Source organism: Lycium barbarum, chromosome 12, assembly GCF_019175385.1.
Source record: "Lycium barbarum isolate Lr01 chromosome 12, ASM1917538v2, whole genome shotgun sequence".
Taxonomy (NCBI): domain Eukaryota; kingdom Viridiplantae; phylum Streptophyta; class Magnoliopsida; order Solanales; family Solanaceae; genus Lycium; species Lycium barbarum.
Genome location: NC_083348.1, coordinates 54486417 through 54491491, shown reverse-complemented (window position 1 = coordinate 54491491; position 5075 = coordinate 54486417). Strand labels below are relative to the sequence as shown.

General features: G+C 38.8%; 1 pseudogene; it reads left to right on the top strand.

Annotated features, from left to right (window-relative positions):
• Positions 1–602: 602 nt before the first annotated feature.
• Positions 603–720, top strand: LOC132625256 (5S ribosomal RNA; annotated as a pseudogene).
• The last annotated feature ends 4355 nt before the right edge of the window (positions 721–5075 follow it).

Below are 5075 nucleotides of genomic sequence, written 5' to 3'. Positions count from 1 at the left end.
TACCCTTCTTTCACATCTAAGATCGTGCGATGAGAGCCAAGTCATAGGAAATGAAATTCCTTACACTAACCCTTGATTTCAGCAGAAGAATGGTACTGGCAAAGGAAGTGAATGGTGATATTGGGATTATAGGGACAATAGAAGTTGAAGAAATCAGCATAGAGGTAAGTATTGGTTAAAAGGATTATAAGTCAAATATGGTAAGAGTGTTGCAAGTATGATTGAAATGTACAGCCAATGAATGGAAGGGGAAGTGAATGGGGGAAGTATAAAAAGCGAGGACGAAAGGATTATTATGGGATTAAATTTTGATCAAGAATGGCAATGAAATACAACACCATAAGGTAAAACCTTTAAGGGAGGAAGCAAGTAAGCTTGAGTACGAGCACAAGGACTGACTAAGGTATCAGAGAAATTATGACATCGACAATGGGAAAATCGAGAAGTACTAGGGAGTTCCATAGACTAAAACAACATTTGTGTGGTCAGTAACATGAGGAAATTTTCTAATTCGGAGAGAGATGCATGACCAGAATTTTTCTTGGGATCTGTTAGAACTTCAACTTGTTTTAGGTCACGTGATAAAGGCCATGCAGTAGGATGGACGTGATCATACCAGCACTAATGCACCTGATCCCATCAAAACTTCGAGGTTAAGCGTGCTTGGGCCAGAGTAGTAATAGGATGGGTGACCCCCTGGGAAATGTGCTAAGGAGACCTACAGGTTTAGACATAAAGGAAGGATGAGGAACTAGAACAGTTTGAGGGAAATTAGAAGCATGTGAACCTCACAGTTGGAGATTCTAAATGATTACGAGAGAAGAGGTTGACCAACCTATGTTAAAAATAAGGCGATCGGAGTATAAGAGAAGGACAGTCACTTCAAGACATCAGTTAAAACGTTGTGGATTTGTAACTACAACATTCGAGGACGAATGTTTTTAAGGGGGGAAGAATGCTACACCTCACAGTTCGGACGTTGAGTTCCGTAGATGTTAACTGCTAAATTGTGAACACTCAAGTGATATGTGCCTATTTTATTGTTATAAGGGTTTAACATCGTATATGAGAAGTATCGAAAGGACTGGAGGGCAAGTGAATGAAGGAAATTAAGTTTGTCGGACTTTGGAGAAAATATGAGGAGCAATTTTGGTCCAACTTGGCGGACGACTATCTCTTAGAATATGAAGTGTTTTAAGGTGAAACAAAAGCCTAAAATTAAGTTCGTCGAGTCTAGTTTCCAACGCAACAAACCGCTGGTCGATTGGACTTCGGAGTAGAGAATTATGGACGTTACAAGTTCAGCGGACAGAGCAGAAACGCGTGCTACAGTAAAGGGTAATAACCCCCTTTTTCCATCAGATTTTGCTAGAAAAATCCAGAAATTGAAGAGAGAGAGAGTGAGGAAAACAAAAAAGTGAGCAATTTTCAAGTAGCAGAGTAGTAGTTTAGGTCCAGGTAACGCATGGTTGTGATTCTAGTGTTGTTTTGCGGTGGATTTTAGCGTGGATACTGAGGATATTGCGGTCTTAAAAAGAAAGAAGGTATGAATCTTTCTCTTTTGGTATTATTTAAGACTTAATTACGGAGATAAAGTCGTTAAATAATTGTGTAGTAAGTTGGTTAGTTATGGAAGTTGGAAAACAGTGTGTGGGTTATTTTATGGTACATATTGGTGTTGATAATATTGTTGTTGATGTTGGTATTGTTGTTGTTGTTGTTGATTGCTGAATTGAGATTCCGAGCTAGGCATATAAACACTGGAGATGCTGCCCGAATTTTGGCAGATTCTAAAGTAGTTTGGTTTAAGGACTTGAGATAGGTATATGACGATAAGTCTAACGGTAGTATAATTTCTCTTGAATGTATATTTTCAAGTTCGGGAGAATAAGCGTTAATTCGTAATAGATCAACCGGGTATGTTAAGGCTCGTCCCTTTCTTTCAAAAGCATGATTCCTATGTTTTGATTCCATACATGAAATCCATAATATTTTTACTCCTAGAACTGCCAGAAGTCTATAGTTTCTAAAGAATCTTACGATGACTCCAATCCTAGAGATTTTCAAGACTAAGTTTCTATGTGATTTCATGACGCGACTGAATGTGCTATATAATATATGGCCTCTGTTACACCTTGGAAATCCTCCGTACATGTACAGTGAATGGGTGAGCGAAGGACGTAACATATGCGATGTTTTGACGAGCAATGAATGATATAAATGGCCCTAATTAAGATTCTCAAGACATCCGAGGTGAGGAAAGAAAGTTAGTAAGGAAAAGCAAACCATATGTTGTGTATCAGATGAAAATAATGGGTAACGATTCTGTGATGGCATAATGATGGTTAGAGACTTGTTATAACGTCCCTAAGATTGGTATTGAGGTGTTAAGCAAGTACTAAGAAGGTTCCATAAGGATCGGAGATCAAACGAGTCGACCAGAACAAGTCTCGAAAAACTGGGCAAACATACGGCCAAACATACTGGCCGTATAAAATCCACGGACCGTATGTTCGACCGTGGATTTGACCCAACACAATATAGCTCACTGGACCAAACATACGATCCAACATACGGTCAGTAAAAATTATACGGACCGTATGTTGGTCCGTATAAAGTAGGTCGGCCAGATTTCAATTTTAAATATAAGGGACCCTTCCCATTTTATTTTCATTTCATTTCCACTCTTCACTTCAATAACCCTCTAGAGAATACTCTAACATTCATCCATAAGAAAAATTAAAGGGGAATTAATGATCAACAACATGAAATTCATGGAGCAAAGCATATGAAACTCAAGTAAGATTCATCTTCTTCAAGAAAACCCTAAGGAGGCGAAGTGAAACTTTGGTGCAAGAGGAACAATTCCGTTCAAAGCTTGTTCCACCATAATATAAGGTATGTTTCATGATTTTACTATGTTGCTTAAGGTATTGGAAGGCTAAGATGCTTGAATTGTAGAAAAACATGGAAATGAGTTTTTAAAAGGATGAGTAGTGTCACAATTAAATGGTAGTTGGATGGAAATCATGAATGTTGATATGTTGTGGTCATGAATACATTATAAATAACGTTTAGACCATGGGATAAGTGTGATGTATGAGGAGATGTGATGATAGGCTAAAACCACTAAATGTGGAGAAATTGGAGGAAATTGGTGGGTTTTGCTAAATGTATATAAACGATGATTGTTGGTTTCTATATTGTGATTATTGTTGTGAATGTTTGGGAGCTGAAATAGAATGTGGGAAACGTAGTAGAAACAAAGGAAATGCTGCCCAATTTTCCCTAGAAATAGAAGCCCGTTTTTATAATTGCTTAACTAACGACGGCATGAACTCTCTTGAAGGTATATACGAGTGCATCATAAGGGAAGCGAGCAAGAGATAAGAATGGTAAACATCCAAGGTATGTGAGGCTAGTCCTTTGCTTCCATGGCATGAATCCTAGGACACGATTCTTCTTTCATCCTCGTGATTCTCCTACATCCCTAAAGGCTAAGAGTCTAATATCATGAATAATTATACGAGATAAGAGCAATGTTATGAGTTTAGTAGTGATATGATGTCATTCTTTGCTTATACTCACCTTATACATTAATCCCTTCGAGGTGAGGCAGAATGGTTATAAATGTTCATAATGGAATCGAGGGTTCACGACCTCCTGTCACCTCGATAAAGTATAGTTGTTCTAGAGTCTTCATGCATATATAACGATGAGCATATATGATGAGCATGTTATGATGAGAATGATTTTTATGTTTAAAGGTTCCAATGTTACGATTTCAAAGACGACATGAGAATGTTGAGCCATCTATTGACTTCTCGATTGTATTCATGAATAGTGACTACATTTTCTCTAAGATTCCAAAAACCTATGGATTGACTTCTTATAAGATTATGACCCTATCTTATGTTTCCCTCTTGATGTTATTATTCATATCTGTATTCTTCATTGATAGTCACACCTTATATTAATAGTTCCTTCAAGGTGAGACATGACGATCATGATTAACCCATCATATAGTCGGAGGCTACCGACCTTACGTCACTCCGATAGAGCCATAGCTTTTTCTTGGGCTCCCATGCATGCTATGTACATTATATATGTATATGATATGTGTATGTATTAAGAGGATATGGGGAAAGGTGAGGCGCTATAGACGCATAGCCACCTGGTCAGCTGGCATATTATGATCTCATCCCGGACGCGGGATATATGGGTGATGGATCGGGCCGTACGTTCCACGGCATTATATTGATATATGATGATATATGGATCGGGCTGCACGTTCCGCAGCAATATATGATACAATGTTTTATAAGTATGCATGCATGAATCCGCCTTAAGAGGCAAGCAGTTACTGGTTATCTTCTTGCACCTACTTTATCTTCTTATTCTCTCCTTTATTTTTTTGATGTATGCCTTACATACTCATTACAATGTTCGTACTGACATCCTTTTTTTTTTTAGATGATGTGCTCATGCCCACAGGTAGACAGGGAGACGCTGCAGATCCGTAGGAGCCATCTACAGATTTACAGGAGCCCTCCACTATTCCGGAGGTGCTATTCGGTTGACCCTTTTGTGTATATTGGTATATGTCATCCAATAGAGGCTCGTAGATACTCGATGTGGGTTATGTGGTCCCACGACGTGGATAGTACGTATGTGTATAAGTATATTGAAATATGTTCTTGTATTAGAGCACTATATCCTGTAATGAAAACCAGATCCTTTTTTTTTAAAGTTAACAGGGAATCGATGAATGATTGTTAAATGGGTTAAGGAAATGATAGCACAAGCGGTGCTCGGTGATTAGCCCCGGGTACCCGTCGCGGCCCCCAGCTGGGTCGTGACATCCTCGGCTTATATCTGAGTGTGCTATGGCCTCAACTTATGTCTGAGTGTGCTATGGCCTCAGCTTATGTCTGAGTGTGCTATGGCCTCAGCTTATGTCTGAGCGTGCTATATAACATATAGCCTCAGTTTATGTTATGGATCATTCAAAGTGAGACCTGATAGTGGTGATTATTATTGTAGTGATTGAGGTCCTTACCATCTAAACGAACCCA